Source organism: Hippocampus comes, unplaced genomic scaffold, assembly GCF_001891065.2.
Source record: "Hippocampus comes isolate QL1 unplaced genomic scaffold, H_comes_QL1_v1.1 scaffold123, whole genome shotgun sequence".
NCBI classification, from domain to species: domain Eukaryota; kingdom Metazoa; phylum Chordata; class Actinopteri; order Syngnathiformes; family Syngnathidae; genus Hippocampus; species Hippocampus comes.
Genome location: NW_017804997.1, coordinates 468,564 through 486,542, shown reverse-complemented (window position 1 = coordinate 486,542; position 17,979 = coordinate 468,564). Strand labels below are relative to the sequence as shown.

Sequence of the window (17,979 nt, the reverse complement as noted above, 5' to 3'; positions counted from 1 at the left end):
TTTTTTTAGGTCTGCCCTATGTTTGATTGGTGACTAGTCCGGGGTTTGCCCTCCCCCTTGCGCAAAATCAGCTGGCATATAGGCTCTCACTCAGCTCGATGTATGTTTTTTTTGTTGAAGCACTTTAAACCCAAGATCATTCAGTGGACTTCCAGCAGCATGAACAACAAATTGAGTTTGCCCAAGCATGTGATCAAAATGCATGATGCATCATGTTATGGGTCTTGTCAAGCGCACCCGAATAACAGAAGTTATTTCAAAGTCCAAATACTTACACTATTAAAGAATGCTAACTGCAGCAAGGCAACAAAAACGACATTTAGTCTTGATTAACTCGAACCGCTTCTATGGATTTGGGGCAGCTGATACCGTACCTAAAATTATAAGAGTGTGCAGAATACAGTGGGTAAGAGAGAAGCCGAGTGAGACAATATCCTGGTTAGGCGAAGACCATTTGGAGAATATTAAAGAAGTGAAAGGATCAACCCATAACAACACTGACTACGTTGCTCCAAACCATCCAACCGCCACCCGAGTGATGAATTTACGAATTTAGTTCCCATTTTGGTGTTTCTCTTTATTCATTTAATCGTCATGAACTGCACCCTTGTTGAAAATATTTTCCGCTCCTCTGAGCGCCCAACTGATTTTGAATTGAACAATATTTGAATTTTTAAACGCCAATTTTGAAACTTGGTCGTTTCAGCGTGCCACCCTATTGAATCGTTGCTCAAGCATGATGTCACTTGAACAGGAAATTGAAATCGCGTTTATATCAAACGGTGGAGGTGGCTCTGTGAATGGAGTTGCTCAGTGCGGCAACAAATTTTGTGTTGTTTAGTGTAACTTGAATCGTGTTTATATTTGTTCTATTTTTATTTTTATTCTTGAAATACAAACCTAACAGTTGCATTCCAATTTTAATGTTTGCAGTGTGCACCATCCAGTGAAAATAAGCTTTCTATTCTATTCTATTCCATTCTGTTCTATTCTCTTTAGCGATACAGCGTTTTAGTCCGAACCTATGCATTTGCAGAGAGATGATACATTTTTAATTGCCGAATAATTCAGGCGCAACTAATGAATTAAAGATGACAAGTCAATCCACTATGATGCACAATGTGCATTAAAACAACTGCACAGAGGGAGAGGCTTTTGTAATTGTAACTTTTGATGCACTTGCATGAACATCTTTATCCTTACGCAGGTGTCATCCATTATAGTTCCGTCTTTGTAAGGCATGACCAGTTGTATATTCCAAACCCATCTTTAATTCATAACCGGATCAGCTTTGTTGAGTAATGTCTAACTTTAGTAGAAGTGGTGTTGTTGTTGTTCAAGTTGATATCATGGCTACAGTACAGACTGAAGAATGTCCTTGTTAAAAAAAAAAAAAAAAAGACGAGAGACATGTTAACACAAGATTGTAATTTTGAGCGAGTTGAGCTGTCACTCTCATGAACCCTTTCATGCACAAATAATGATAACCTGTAACCTGATATCCTGATAAGCTGTCCACTGTAATAACCGCTGTCCCTGAAAGGGTTCAAGACATGAGAGGGTCACTCGATGGTATGAATACAAGTGAACTCTGTACAACTAGCACGTCCCTTGAACTGTTGAATTGTATTACGACTGCTTGTATCCTTATTTAAGTCGCAACGTCACAAGTGGCGGCCATCTTTTTGGAATTAAAAATAAAAATGGAATGATACTTTTATTTTTTATTACTGCCACGGCCTAACGGATAAATCTCCGTTGTTTTCTGGTTTGGATTAATGTTGATTTTCCTCAGGCCCCCTCAAATGCTCCATTTATATTTGTCTTTTTTCTTTACTTCAATGTTTTGCTCCTATTTTATTTTTTTTTGAGTGAACGAAGAACAGTATCTATATAGCTCTGTATCTTGCTATCTATGAGCATTTCAAAGGGCTGCAGAATTTTTCATCGCAAATACATTTAGATGCTTGTGGAGGCTCTCAGTCGTACAGGAAAGTTCCATCGTAGAAAGGGTTCTGTCAGTCGTCATCTGTACCTGTGGGTAAAAAACAAAAAAAAAACAAAAAAAGCAAAAAAGGACGTTTCGCTTCTCTCACAGAAGCTTCGTCAGCGGTAGACAACCCTGAAGTCTCCGTGAAGACTCCGGGAAGTTGCTCTGCGCTAAAAAGCTGAGCGTGGCCTGTTTGAGGACTGGGTGGGGATGGTTAGTCACGCCCCTATTGGTTTATTAGAGGCCCATTGGTTTCTAAATTCCCTATCATTGGGTCTTGATTAGGCCTATTGTTTGGGCTAAGGCTGAATAGCTACTTTCAGTTAGCCTGATCAGCATGTCTATGTCCCTTACTGGTCAACAAGTTATTGTAAATAGGAGACAGGTTAAATCTGATACCTCCTTCACGGTTCAGAGAGGGTGAAAATTTTTTAACAAAAATCGCTTCTTTTACCCCCCTTTCAAACCATCTCTTTTCTGTTCCTAGGATTTTTACTTGTTCATCTTCAATTGTGTGGTTTGTTTCTTTTAAGTGTGCGTATACTGCACTTTTGTTATCATTGTTTTTCCATTTGTGTTGATAAAGTCTTTTCTTGAGTGTTTGTTTGGTTTCTCCAATGTAATGTTCCTTGCACTCACTTTCTTGGCAACGGATGGAATAAATCAGATTGCATTTTTGGGTGTTAGGAACCCGGTCTTTGGGGTGTACTAGTTTTTGTCTCAATGTGTTTATCGGTTTAAAATAAACAGGAATATCATGTTGTAGAAATATTCTTTGTATTTTCTCTGAGAGGCCGGCAATATAAGGTACACAGACACCCTAAATACATTTAGGAAAAAAAACCTTTAAGTACATGACTAATTCTACTGGCTACAGGGCTCTTCTCACTAATATTCCATCCATCCATCCATCCATTTTCAAATTCGCTTATCCTCACAAAGGTCGCGGGCATGCTAGAACCCATCCTAGCTTTCTTCGGGCAGTTGGCGGGGGACACTCTGAACCGGTTGCCAGCCAATCGCAGCCAAGCCTGAATCTCTGCAGTGTGAGGCGGACATACTAACCAGTCGCTCACCGTGCTGCCCCACTAATGTTCCATTTATGCTAATTAAACTGAGTTTTTATCGCAAGAGACACTGTTTGAAACATTTCTACCTCGGAATTTTCGGCCTATACGTGCTTATTGGTGGATATTTTTAAGTTAAGGCAAATGAAAGGGTCCAGGAAATATCATGAAAAATTATACTGTGTACTATAATTTGGTGGATATTTCATTTTATTTTATTTAGATTTTTTTTTCTGACACAAGAAATTCAAGTTCCCCGGAACCCAGATTAAATTTTCAGTTCTTAGTACAAGTACATTACACTGAGGTTGAACTGACTATTTCAAGAAGGCTCAGCGTTTTTTTTACAGACTGTCATTTGTGAGAAATCTTGTCACGTTGCCAATTTAAATACCGCAGTAGAACAGTAGTGCTCCATATCGTGTACTGAGTTTCTGAAACCATTGAATGCTTGATGACCTAAAAGGAAAATGACAGTGTGGCAAAAAATCTCAGCTCTTGAGAAACTCGTTTCGGCTGTCTTTTATTATCAATGCACTGCTCCTAAACACAGTCCATTTAGCTTACATACCTACTTCAACATTTACAAATCTAATACGTTGACAACAACATATTGACAGTTTGCGTGTGAAATAGGCATACCTGGGACGCATGTGTACGCTATGCTGTATTCTATTTTCTCTTACTTGTGGATTATGTCCTGTGAGTTGAAAAATCTCAATTATACAACGTTATCTTTCGCTAAACATTCCTGTATTCTGTGGGGAGTGTTTGTATGTCGTCAGTGACATAAGGCTTCGTAAAGCATATCTGCTCTAACTGCAGCCTGTTAGGATGCTGGTATGCAGGGGAATGCAAAGTTGAATTCCTCTGGAGGTCTGGAGGCAGCAGAGCCACCAGTGTACATTCAGGAACGTGCAAAGTTTTGCTCCACATTGTCTACTTATTTTTGAAAAGATGACACTAAATTGCAGACTCTGGATTCATCAAATATAATAACGTGAAGGCAGTTACAGTAAAACGCGCTAATGAAATTGGTCATGGAAAACATGAACACGCAAGCTATTTTCAATGGCCTTTTTATAAACTACCTATGCAGTCAAATTTTTTTCATGGGGTGATAGCGTGCAGTTGACCCAAACCTTTTTTTGGGTCATGGACCAGTTGAGACAAGTCCATGCTGTTCGCGGACGGGCAACCTTTTTTTTTCAGTGTTCTTAAATTGCCAGTTTTAAAGCACTGGTAAAGTCAACTAAGATAATTAAAGAGTACTTAAACATTTTATCAGCATTTTTTTCATTCCTTTCAAACAGTTTTATTCAATAGTACAACAAATGTAGAATAATGTAAAATTTCACAGTGAACTACTAAGAAAGGGACCAATCAAGAATAATAAATACCATATTTTCCGTATTAAAAGGCGCACTGGATTATGAGGCACACCTTCAATGAATGACCTATTTTTAAATTTTTTTCATACATTGGACGCACTGGATTATAAAGCGCAATCTACAATGCATCCACTAGATGGAGCTACGCTCCTTCTGTTTGTCTCGAGAGGCGTTCATGACCGCCTCCAAAAAACATAAATCAACGTTTACTTCAATGAAACTTCGAAAATTGAAAATAATGCATCAAAACAGAAAATCAAGCGAGGAAATCACAAAATAAATTCTATAGCCCCTTTACAGAATTTATTTTGCCATTTCCTTGAGCGATCAGATGTCAGTAAAATGTAGGAGACTGGACTGTCTCAGAAGTGTTTTATTATTTATTCCTTTGTTGTGTACTGTATTCACAAACGAGGAAATCCCAAAATAAATTTTGCAGGGGGGGTATAGAATTTATTTTGTGATTTCCTCGCTTGATTTTCTGTTTCGATGCATTATTTTCAATTTTCGTAGTTTCATTGAAGTAAACGTTAATTTACGTTTTTCGGAGGCGGTCATGAATGCCTCGAACGGAAGAAGAGAAGGCACGGAGACGGACAAAGACGTACCTGTATTTGTTGAGACTGTGAAAACCATTAATAAAGTGTGCGTTTAAAAAAAACACCACCACAGCTCTCCTTTTTTCGGAGCTGCAACAAAAGCGTATTTAATAAAGCAGCGACACAGTTCACTGAACCAACAGCAAGTTATAACATTGTAAGCATGTGTCCAGCAAGGAGCCATCTTGGGGTTGACGTATTACTGTAATGACCATACACAAGGCGCACCGGATTTTAAGGCGCTCTATGAGCTTTTAAGAAAATGGAAGACTTTTCGGTGCGCTTTATAGTGCGTAAAATACGGTACACCTCATAATGTAAACAGAATAATGTTTAGGTTCGGATCCTACATCCGGCGTTAGCATCATTGCTACTTTCAAAAGATGACACAATTGATTGCTGGTTCCATCCAGTGGCTATTGGTGAGTTATTAGCAAGTAAACTGCTAATGTTTATGTGGGCAGGCTGTTCAAACTCCGCCCGCATTTTTGCTTCTTGTTCAAATAATTCAACAGGTTTCTTGTATTGCCTTGTTTTTGACGACATACCATGCACAACCTCTACGTCGCTCCGGCGATACCGGCACGGGATGAACTTCTTTTGTCAAAATAGCTTCATCTTCGCAAGTCATGGCTGACCATCAGCTGCGCCTTGAGCTGTATGTTTGTTCCATTTGTAAATATTACTTCTTGTTTACTGCTTGTTCTTTCATTCATTGGCAAATTTCTGTTTCTTTCAACTTACAAGGCAATCCGATTGGTGAGACTCGTGCACATTTCCACCACGTCTGATGGAGGAAATTTGCTCACAGCTCTGTTTCTCTGCGGCCCGGTCCCAAATGGCCCGAGGCCCGGTATCAGTCCGCAGACCTGTGATTGGGGACCTCTGATCTAGTGTCCACAGTGTTGATGGCTGACCACCCATGGTATTAACTGTTTCTTAAACCAATTATAAACAGTTGTAAAGTGGAACGTTTTCTTTCAGCAGTTAGCAACCCTTTAACAGATAAAGCATTATTGATTGACAACAATTTCATTGTCAAATTTATTTAATATTTCTTAACAAAAAGAAGTCTTTAAACCTAGAAATAGCACATCTTTTAAGTTTCAACGTATTCTATTTGAATGAAGTTGGCGATGAGCAATACCTTTTGGTATGATACTCAAAAGGTTCTGTTAAACAGTGAGCAGGAGCTGCTGTTTTTTTTTTTTTTTACACTCAGTGTGAACATTGTCACTCTATCATTTTGACTGGCCGGCTGCCATCTTGGGTTTATTGTATGAAGCCAATTTAAATCTCACCCCACTGGTGAGAGTAAAATTTGAGCCAATAACATCTGTATGTGTTAGTGAAGCATGTTTGTGACCAATGTTCCCTCTAAACTGCGCGCGTGCGCACTTCTCTTACCCTCTCAGCGCACACAGTGACTGCTGGCGCGGACCATGCCACGCCCACACACTACATTACGACACTCATACCTTAATTTCCACCCCACTTTAATGGACAAACAGGACACCAGACTATCTCCACAGTTTCAGTTGTGTAACGAGGGTGCGCCCTCAGTTGTTGTACGATAGTTTGATGCATACATTGACACACATTCACTCTCACTCACCACAGACTAGAGGCTGCAGGCGACACGCGGACCGCGGAAGTCCAAATATGGACATAGTTCCTCGAATGAGGCTCTTTCGCGCGTTTCAAAGGTCAGGTGACTAGGAATTTTTGTGCTTTATTAAATTACATTATTATTATATATTTTTTAATATGTTATTATTATTTTCCATTATTTATGAGTGCACAATGTGTGACCATAGTTATACATACTGGCTTAATTAATTCTGCTGAAAATAACCTGCGTGCTAAAATAGATGTTAACAAACTTTGGCCAATTTTATTCGTGTCATAAACCTCCATTTGATGATATGTTCGATTTTGACATAAAGGTAAATGGATTTTTTCTTTAAATAACATATACTACCTTGTTATGATCGCAGGTTTTGGACAGGTGTGATACCGCCATGTGCATGTCTGACGTTGTCCAAGGAGTGCTCAAGCCTGATGGCTATAGTGTAACAGTGCCAAATGGTGAAGTGATGCTTTTTTTTTTTTTTTTTTTTTTTTTTAAGATACAAAACAAGAGCTGATTGTTAACATCCTAAAGCAGTCAAGGAAACTTCTTTACAAAAATTGCAACATTTTATTCAAGCATATTTTAATTTTAATGAAACTTGTACTTGTTGATAATGATAGCACAACACAAAATGTCAAATTCCAGGTCTAAGTCAGCATCAAACATTCGTCATATAAATTCAGACCTTTTTTTTTAACATGTCTAAATTTGGTGGATGACATTTTAGAAATCAAACGCTTCAAGATCTAGCTCAATGGTCAATTTCAAACACATCAACCAAAGTTCGAAAAAGATAAGGCTGGTAAAGTGGATATCCTCGATAATTAAAGGCCAATAGGGTTCGCCAGCATATTGCTGAAAGGCTTCCAGGGAAATCAGTTGAACAGCGTAAGACTTTATGAAGTCCGGGTAACATAGTTTTTAATCTAAAACTTGACTACTTGTGGGGTCACTCCCTTTTAGTGTGTAGTAGGTAAAATGCCGAACATAGTTCAAGTCTGGAGATCAATTTGGCCCATCGAAAACGTTCCTTTTCTTGCCCTGATAAAAGCCAGAGTTGTTTATCAGTGTTTTTTAGGAGGTTATCTTGTTTCTCCTAATCAGTTTGGTTGCATCTTTCTTGGCATGCAAAGTATTTGTGGAGAACTCTTGAGTTAATTTAGCTGCCGCCCTCAATAGAGAGAGACCAAAATGGTGTTTTCCGAGCCAATACCGATTACTCGTCAAGGAGGTCGATAACCGATCATTCGAGTTGTTCCCATATTTTTGCCTCTGATGCAGTAAATAACGCAGTTTTAAATCAGTCGGCTCTCAGATTTTTGGAAACGGCAGACACGCATCAAATATTGGCACCGATAATCAGTCTGTCCCCAGTCCTCAATGACGATTATTGAGCCCATCTCAGAAAAAGGCAAACTAGGCCAAGGCTAGTAAAACTGTTGGTAACAATATGACATTACATGACCTATAATTTGAGGCCCCCGTGCCTTGAATTTGACACTTGGGCTTTAGAGGTTGTGGTTGAATTCAAGTTATTTTAAGTTCTGTATTTACAGCTCACAAAATGTTTCCGTTGTCAGCTGCTGTTTGTTTGTTGATCCGCGTCTGTCACTTAGTACAGTCCAGTGGTTCTCAACCTTTTTGGGCAGGGTATCGATTCAGACTTCCAAAGTCAATTTGATTCAACTTACCTGATTGGATTTACGGTTCACGATTCAATTTGATTGGTTTTCGATTCAGTTCAGGAATTCCCGCAGTACCAATTTTACTTTCATGGCAAAAATACACTTTTAACTCATGACATTCACATTCCGGTGACTGTCGAGCAGCATTTCAATTCATTGCCATTGTCTTTATGTTTATTAAAACCCCAAATTTCCAGACATTTGCCTTTCAGCTTGTCGGTGCTGATTGCAGTGCGTCCGCCATGTTATTTTGATAAGCTTCTCTCGCGTCATGAGATGTCAAGTGATGTGACAAGTTACATAAATGTATGGGAAAATTATGTTTTAAAAGGATTGATTAATGAAAATGATATCGGGGTATGAAAAGGTAAATCGATTTGATTCAATTTATATGTATTTATATGTCGCGTTACCCCCCTAATCGCTTGGAATAGGGACTGAGCCTTGCCGCAAATAGCGGAAATCCGCGATTAATTGATGCCACAGCTCAAAAGGTTTATAACTGCTTGTAGATGGCACTATACAGTATGCCCGCAAAGCAACTTTTTTCAATGAGACAAGGCTATGGCGTGACTGAATGAAACTCCTTCCCCGGAACCGAGAAGGTAGCTCAAAATAGTTCCTTGGCACCACAATGCAACAAGTTGGCGCCAAAGCAATGTATATAACTGCTTGTAGATGGCACTATACAGTATGCCCGCAAAGCAACTTTTTTCAATGAGACAAGGCTATGGCGTGACTGAATGAAACTCCTTCCCCGGAACCGAGAAGGTAGCTCAAAATAGTTTCCTTGACACCACAATGCAGCAAGTTGGCGCCAAAGCAATGTATTTTTTTTTTCTTAGACATGGCTTGGGCCTGAGCACACAACAGTGAACAGGCAAATTTTTCATTGAGTACTGGAGGATAGTCCCCCCCCAACTCGCCCCCAAAAAAATCTATGATTCTATAATATGGTGGAGAGCATGTCTTTCTGGTGTGGGAAAGGAGAACCAGAGACACCGACTGTGTAAATGCTGTCAATCAAAAAAATAAGGGATCAGCGTTTCTTTCTTCCTTTTGATCCTTTTGATAGTACTGTGACTATTGTATTATATTGCACTTAATTATTGACCTTATCCATGTTTGTATTTATATTGCACTTAATTGAACTGTGTTTTCTTTTCTCTTCTTTCTACCCACAATCTTGCTGCTGAAGGCTGTAAATTTCCCCAGTGTGGGACAAATAAAGGATATCTAATCTAATCTAATCTAATCTAATCTAATCTAATCTTCAGCTGAGGCTCACCAAGTTCTCCATGTGCCTTTTTTTTGACGGATGAACTTCAAACTTCACTGCACCAGAAGATATTCCTGCATTTCTTTCTTTTTATAGATTCAGTCTGGCCTTTTCTTTACTCAGTGGTCGCGAACGGTCATTATATCCCAGCACACTGCATATTCAGCTTCATCAGCATTGACCAAAATAAAACAAAAACAAAATTCCCCCTGTGTGAATTCACCTCACCTCTTTTTTTTATTTTACACTTCACAGTGGAAAATGTGTAAGAAACAAGAGAAAATCTATGATATGTGCGACAAACACGGCTCCTGTGAAAAGATCAGCATCTCGGCAGGGTAAACACAGCTGCATCAAATACAAGCGACAAAGAGAGCAGTTTGGTTTAGGTGGGGTCACTGGTGACACCGTAATAAGTACTGACAGTTTGTACCACTTTAATGTTGACAGCTGGTTTATTGTTTCCATCCATCCATCCATTTTCTGATCCGCTTATCCTCACAAGGGTAGTGGGCCGCGCTGGAGCCTATCCCAGCTGTCTTCAGGTAGGAGGGGGAGTACATCCTGAACTGGTTGGCAGCCAATCGCAGGGCAAACATAGAGAATCAATCATTCGTGCTCACACTCACACCTAGGGACAATTTAGAGTGTTCCATTAACCTGCCATGCATGTTTTTGGAATGTGGGAGGAAACCGAAGTACCCAGAGAAAACCCACGTAGGCACAGGGAGAACACGCAAACTCCACACAGGAAGGCGAAGAAAATCGAACCCTACACCTCTGCACTGTAAAACCGACGTGCTAACTAGTTGACCACCAGGCCGCCCTGTGTAATTCTAATTTGTTTTTGACAATACATTGTCATTTATGTAGCGCATTTCACAACAGCTGGATCTGTAACTCAAACCTCAAAACTGCACATAAAATAACGATAATACATTGACGAAAGAAAGTAAAAACAGAAATGAAAACATAAATTAATGATACTAACACGTACAGTACACACCTGAAAACAATAGAACAGTGTCAGTCTCATATTGCGTCAAAAGCCAAGGAATAAAAACGTGTCTAAATGAGTTTTTCAAAATGGAGAGGGAGCGGACTTGCCCAACATTTAACGGAAAGTCATTCCAGTGGGAATGACCAGTAACAGAAAAGGTTCGATCCCCTCTGAGGGTTCGCTTAGTCCTCGAGACCTCCAGTAGCGTCTGGTCTGCAGACTTGAGGTACGGAACAGGTGCCTAGGGGTGGAGGACCTCAGAGAGGTAAGATGGGGCGAGATCATGTAAAGATTTGAAAACAAATAGAAGTATCTTAAAATGAACTCTAAAATGTACTGGGAGCCAGTGGAGGGAAACCAGAATTGGCGTTATGTGCTCCGCACGTACGAGCTCCAGTTAAGAAGCGAGCGACAGCATTTTGGACCAACTGGAACCACTTGAGGGAGGACCGGATGATTCTAAAATAAAGTACAATACAGTAATCTAGCACAGATGTAACGGAGGTATGGTTTTACAGCTGGAAGTCTGTTTTTGAAAAATATTTCCGAATGTTATCTGCTAAGCTGCTGCTTGTTGTGAAGGAAGTTGTCAGCTGCCACCACATAGCGCTGGTATACCACGTTAGCGCCCACAGGCCAAAACAAAAAAATAAATAAATAATCACCTGATCGACAGCTCTTATCTTGAAAACCTCTTAAGTTGTGTTACTCGCATCTCAAGGCACCGCTTTAGTTTTTCATACCATATGCTACTACTGGTGTAGTGGATCAGTGTGTGGATAAATGATTGCTTTCGCACCAAATAAACGCGCACCATACATTTGACAGTGTGAAATCAACATGGCCCACTCCCAAAAAAACAATATATCAATAAATTCAGTCGCTTGCCCAGCCTAGTGTAGGATTGCTGTCGGATTGTGCTGCAGTAGGACGAGGCCACTTGACTGTTTATACGACCACGTCACTATGCAGCGCTGGAAATGAAACAGAGATGCCGTTCATATGACCTCATTTACACTATTCTGGCAAGCTATTCGTCGCCTCTTCTACCCTTCTGTCAACACTAGCATAACATTCACTAAGATGAGTTGTCCCTTCGTCTTCTTTTCTTCAACAAGCACTCCCAAGGATTGCATTCACTGGCAATGCAGTATTTTTTGTGACCCGAGCCTTTGGTATATAAGAAATCCTGCTCTCTGCAGATGACCAACTGTGCCTGTGCAACATTAAACAAAACACGACATAACATGAATCTCTAAGTCGGGTTGTATCATAGGCTGCTACCGGAGTACCCAGACAAAACCCATGCAAACTATAAATTCATAGAACAAAATACAAAGTGCAAAGCAAAGTTATTTGCGATGAACAACACAAGCAATGAAGTGAAGTGCGTGTTCGCTCTTTGTGAAGTTGTTTTACAAGAACGCCAGGCCTGCTACACGCTGTGCGACAAGTTCTAATCCACCTTGGACTGAAATGTAGCAAAAAATGACAATTAGAAAAGGACGTGAATGAGAACAAAGAGAATAACTGTTGGCTTCAAATTCATCATTTGAATGTACCCGACGTGATACGTAATGCTTGCTGCATTTTGGCCACATTTTTGGTTATTTCAACCATATGAAATTTTAAATATGGTCACCGGTAACTATTGTTGTAAAACACAATTTATATCCAGTACTATATATTGTAGCGATGATAAAGCCACGCACCATCCAGCATGATTCTATTCGTGGGGCACAGAAGACGCACTTCTCGGTGTAGCCGCCGGGCAGAGGCGGGCGACGCGGCTGTAATCCCCAACAGCGTCCTCCTTTTTATATTTATTGCCTCCCACCGCTTGCCACCAGCACCAATACGTCTATCCACCATGCTCAATCAAGCATAACTGTAATGACGCTTCAGCATCACTACACTATACTTCATAAACTGTATTTCATTGGCTTGGTGGTGGGCAAGTCCTGCTCGCTTCCAAACCTGGAAATATATTTTTGTGCTTGTGTGTAGAAAGCCCGTGTGAGTGGATGACGTCGTAACACCGGTGTGCGTGGACTGCTGCGTTAAGTGCGGCATGAAAAATCAACAACTTTTCTGCTCATATTTCATATGAGTCGGTGCTCGGTGTTACCGACCCAAATCACCCCATAACCCAAAAAGGTAGCAACCCACTTTTGGACCATGATCCACCAGTTTAGAATCACCATACTGTAGTGCTGTATGGTTTGCTCACAGTGAGTGCATTATTACAATTTAATAATAGCACTAAAACTAGCATTACAGTAAACTTGAAAATGTGCGCTGTGCACATCAATGTTTTTTTAATATAATTTACTGGCTAAAAGCTTGCGATTTTTCTAAATATTGGAGAAAGACCAAAGGTATTGCAGTAACTACTGCTCGGTTATCAATACAGAGGAGCACATTTGAAAATAACTGGCAGAAGAGATAATTTATATCCCTCTGCTGTTGCTGATGGACAGTTCCGCTCGTTCCGGCAGTCCTACTGGATGTGAGAGGGTGAAATGTGTCCAAGTGATAGAAAGAATTTGGCCTGCGTTGTGACAAGTGACAAGATAGCTATCCAAATGTAACAGAAGGAAGCCTGACCAAACAATGGAAGTCAACAAAAAAAGCCTTTAAACGTTGGTGATGACTCTGCGGGAATTTTGATGTTCCGTGTTGTCTCAATTTTCCATGATTCATTTCGGTAAAGCACTCTGCAGGTATTTTGACTCCCCAGGGGTCATATTAGAATAACTTGAGGCTGCACTCAAACTGAGCAATTCATACCGGTCATGGGAAAAACTGACAGCAAGTCCCCCCATCATGAGTAGAATCATTGCAATGAGACCTCTCCTCCGAGTGGTGAGCAAACAGCTCCAGCAGTCTTAGGTCTGAAGGGTGCCTTCTCCAGACAGCCTGTTCCAGCCCCACGGATGTACAATAGCATTTACACGAGGGCTCATAGAAGAATGTTTTCCTTTTAGCCATTTTCTAGCCTTTCAGTTGCGGGTTTTGGCTCATTATCCTGTTGGAAGACCCGTGATCTGTGACTGAGACCCAGCTTTCTGACCCCAGGCAGCACATTTCTTTCCACAATGTCGTGGGAATTCATTGCATCCTGCACAGCGTCAAGATACCGCGTGCCGGATGTAACAAAGCAACCCCAGAACATATCCGAGCATTCTCCATGTTTCACGCTAGAGAAAGTGTTCTTTTCTTATTATTATTATTTTGCGACTCAATCACTGTTAGATATAAAAATGTCACATGAGATTTATTTTGATTTTGTTGAGGAGAATATCGACAACACTTGACTGTCACTGCTTAACCGCCATGGGGCGCTTCTTAAACACCTTAACGGGGCAGCATTTTTGTAACAGCCCCGTTGTTGAACGATAAATATCAACGCTGTCTACGACTGCACGGGTCAGGGAACTGCGACGTGATGAGCGCCGACAACGAGGACCCCTGAAGAGTTGCGGAGAGGAATGAGAGCCAGTGTTTGAAGGCAAGGTGACGTGAGAGAGATGACGACAAGGGATTGGAGAATTGAACTCTTGTTTCTGTATCTGTGTCACTCGCCAGTGAAGGAACGTTTGGCTATTGCATGCTGTGATAATGGCATCTATGACCCAACCCTGTGACCTCATCTGGTTAAAGGAGACTTCAAATCTCCTATTTCGTCTATAACAGCTTCAAACGACCAAAGCAGCTACAGGGAATCAAACTGTACTGACGATGTGCAAGGTGGTATGGGACACTTTTATTGTCAATACGCAATATTTGAAACAGAGGATTTAATTGCACAGCACGTTGTGTGTATGAAAAGTGCAATATAAATTTGATTGATTTGATTGATCTAAATTTAGTTTTCAAGGGCTGGCAGTCACAAAAATATGGAATAAAACAATAACAACAACACAGGGGTTTGCCAACGTGAACTGTGAAGGGAGCAATGGTGTATTTTGAACGGAAAAGAACATTTTGTTTTTTTTGTGATTGAGTTAGCGTTATTCTTTTGTTTTTCGTACAGCGCTTTGGTACAGCCATGGCTGTGGTAAAAATGCCGTGCAAAAAAAAGAGTTTGGATCAATGATTCAATTCCTGTTCCGAACGATTTTCAATTCCGGTCCTTCTGTGTTTTTTAATTTCATGAACTTCTTACTGTTTGTGAACTTTACTACGCGTTACTCAAAGGGCTATTTTTAACCGGCATAATAATATCAAACCTATGAACTTGAATTTTTTTGCTTCGGGGGCGACGTTCGTTGAAGACGGTACATGTGAAGATGTTTTATCAAATTTGAAGTGCAACCTCTTTTCATATTATTTAATTAAATGTGTTGCACTAAGCACTGCTCCCCCCCCACCCTTTTTTTTTTTAATATATATACTTTTTACGAAGTTCGGCAAAATGGCACTAAGCACTGCTCCCCCCCCACCCTTTTTTTTTAAATATGTATACTTTTTACGAAGTTCGATGAGACTGTGCAAAATCGATAGTTTTGCACAGTCTCAGTGGACTGAGATGGATAAAAACGGATGAATTTGGCTGCTTCACTCCTATTCCGCAAACACAATATTAATCAGAATGCCGTGTTTAGACTAATGGAGCCGCAGAGAACATATTACTATCAAGAAGATTTTTGGGTTGACATCCCCTTTAAAGATGGCCTCATAGGCGTTACCTTTAACATGCTTGCCTATAATTTTCTTTGTAATCTCCTGAGACAAGGCTCATCTTTTTCTGTGGTCCGTGTTCAGTGTGGTCGACACCGTGTCACCAAACCACATAGTGACCACTTTTCACCCTTTGAAGACGAGTTTGAAAACACCTCAAATAGTAATCAGATGACACACCTGTGTTTATATGGTCAAATTATTTTCTTTTTTGAGTTGTACCGTCACGTTTGGCAAGGCCCGTATCATTACTTTTTCTTTTAAAATGATTCTATTGAACCACAAAAGCAGGGTCTGATTTTCATTGGTTTTCAGTAGTTTATTGGTACAGTACTTTTGTCAGTTCCAAGTTATTTCAGTGAGCATTGTGCGATTTTTCATCACTAACAGAGATGTACAAACAATTCTGTGTACTTTTTTTTTGTCACTCTCACGCTTATTCTATCAATTCAGACCGTTGTGGAAAGCATTTAATTTTTACCAACCTCAAGACTTTGTTGGCAAGGTCTTGATTTAAAAACCAAACGTTTGTAAAAGATTCAAGCTATTATTGAACTTTTCTTCAGTTCCTCAAGATGTCTTTCAAGACACAGCAGACAGGATATGCCGCTTCCAGCTGAATCATAGCTGGGGGTGTGTAGACCGCTGGAATGCCCTTTTATGGCATAGAAGAGCTTTTTAAAACAGGAAATGACATCATGAGTAAGTGAGGAGGAGTACAGTATTTCTTGAAGTCACTGACCGACCAGCAGAGAGAGGCCCTTAAACTGTTCACTTGTTTCATCGCAAATCAAGCACTGTAGAAAGAGCGTCAGTTGAAATAAATGATTGCAAACTGTCTATTTTTTTTTTTTTTTTTTACATTTAGGGAGAAGAAGAAAGCCAGAATTCATCAACTGACAGTGCTGCCAGTACAGTTTACAGGTACTGGCCTCATTCACTCTCTTCACTCATAACCTTATAATCAACAAAATTAGAGAAACTGAAATTTGCAAAATTAAACTGAATCAGAGGGGTGAAATACACTCACTAGATGTAAGAAAAGATCGCCGTTTCCTTCGTTGAGAAGAGAAAAATAGAAAATGAAGTGGGAAGTGATTCAGAGAAAGCAGGATGTGAGGCTGAGGGTGTCAGGGCGTCTGTGTTGTGACATTCAATCCATGTGACCTCTGATCGCAACCCCCTACCACAGTGTTCTCTCACATTGCTGTCACTATGCTGATGCTAACATGCAACTTCCGGATTATTTTTCAAAGAAACCTGCTTATTCGGTGTCTCTTAATCATTTCCTTTCAAATAGCCCTTCAGCACAATGCCCTTGAACATCAGTCATGCCAGAATTGCTGATAAACAAAGTCAATCATACTTGGTTTTCTCAATCTTAAATGTAAATAAAACATGAAAGCTAAATTGTAAGTTATCTTTATTGCAGTGCAAACAATTCCCAATTTGGTGAATGTGAATACAATATATGTTTGTAACACTTGTCACGGTTAAATGGTTAAGTATATGCTTCTGTGGACGAAACTCTCAACTACAGGACCTCGTGTTCCGGTCCCTAAGTCATCTGACAAAAGTTCCTCTTTTTAAACCCAGCTTGATGCGCTTGTAAAGTGAGTTTTAATCCGAACATGTTTTTCTGAGAATGAAAGCAACAATTGACGTTAAGATATTGTTTTTGTTTGGAATAATAAAAAAAATAAAAGTTTGTAATTGCTTTCAATTTGCAACAGTTCCCTCCTGTGAGCCTATTGTCCACTGAACTGAACTCTATTGCTTGCGAGAATTGGAGTTTCCGTTGAGCTCATCTGTAGCTTTAGGATACATGAGCAGTGTTGGGACACTCATCTGACTGTCCACGAATGAATATATTAACTCTTTCATTCTACAAGACGTACTTGTACGTCTTTTTAAAATTAGGCCCCGCCTACCAAGGACGTACTTGTACGTCTAAAGCCCCGTTCACACGGCAACGTTTGGTCCGACGCAGCTCCGAAATAAATCCAGTCGAGCATTCACACGTGCACATTTGCTCCGGCGTAGCTCCACTAAAGAGCTTATACCGGACCAAATTTGATCCACCTCAGGGAGGTGGTTTAAAAATTTGCTCCAGAGCAAATGCTCGTTTGCGACGCTACGCCGAAACAAATGTGCACGTGTGAACGCAGCTGGATTAAATTTGCTCCAGAGCAAATGCTCGCTTGCGGGGGAGTGGCCTCGCTACGCTCGCTACCAGACGCACGGAATCCGACCCCGGTCGACAGTGACGAGGGGGCCAGCGACACAGACGAAGCCCGGCCGTGGACCCCCGTCCCCGGTAAAAGTGTCGGCGATTTAAGCGGTGAAGACAGCGCTCACGATCAAGATGAGAATCGAGAAAGCAGTGACGTCAGCCGAGCCCGATTTGCAGGCCCGAGCCCGAAGCAAACCCGACATTTCATATTTTATTTGTGAGTATTTTTGGGAGAAAAAAAACACAATTTCTTACGGTTAAAATAATCTACATATTTTTATGAACATGATCAATGCATTTGCACAACGAAATAACGCTGAAATACAGAATAAGAGGCCAGACAAAGAGAAATCTCGATGCGCATTTGCTTAATTACGCAGAGAAATCCTGCGGCTTACTAGGCTTTAAATAGAATAATT

General features: G+C 40.4%; 1 protein-coding gene across 3 annotated transcripts in view; it reads left to right on the top strand.

Annotated features, from left to right (window-relative positions):
* The window catches only part of tln1 (talin 1), a 94,500-nt gene that overhangs the window by 10,463 nt on the left and 66,058 nt on the right, over positions 1-17,979 (top strand). For 2 of the 3 annotated variants that reach the window (XM_019894306.1, XM_019894288.1), the window contains exon 2: positions 16,196-16,251. The exons of the other annotated variant lie outside the window; for it this stretch is intronic. The gene's annotated coding sequence lies outside the window, so the exon portion shown is untranslated. The remainder of the gene's footprint in view (positions 1-16,195; positions 16,252-17,979) is intronic. 3 annotated transcript variants of the gene reach the window in all.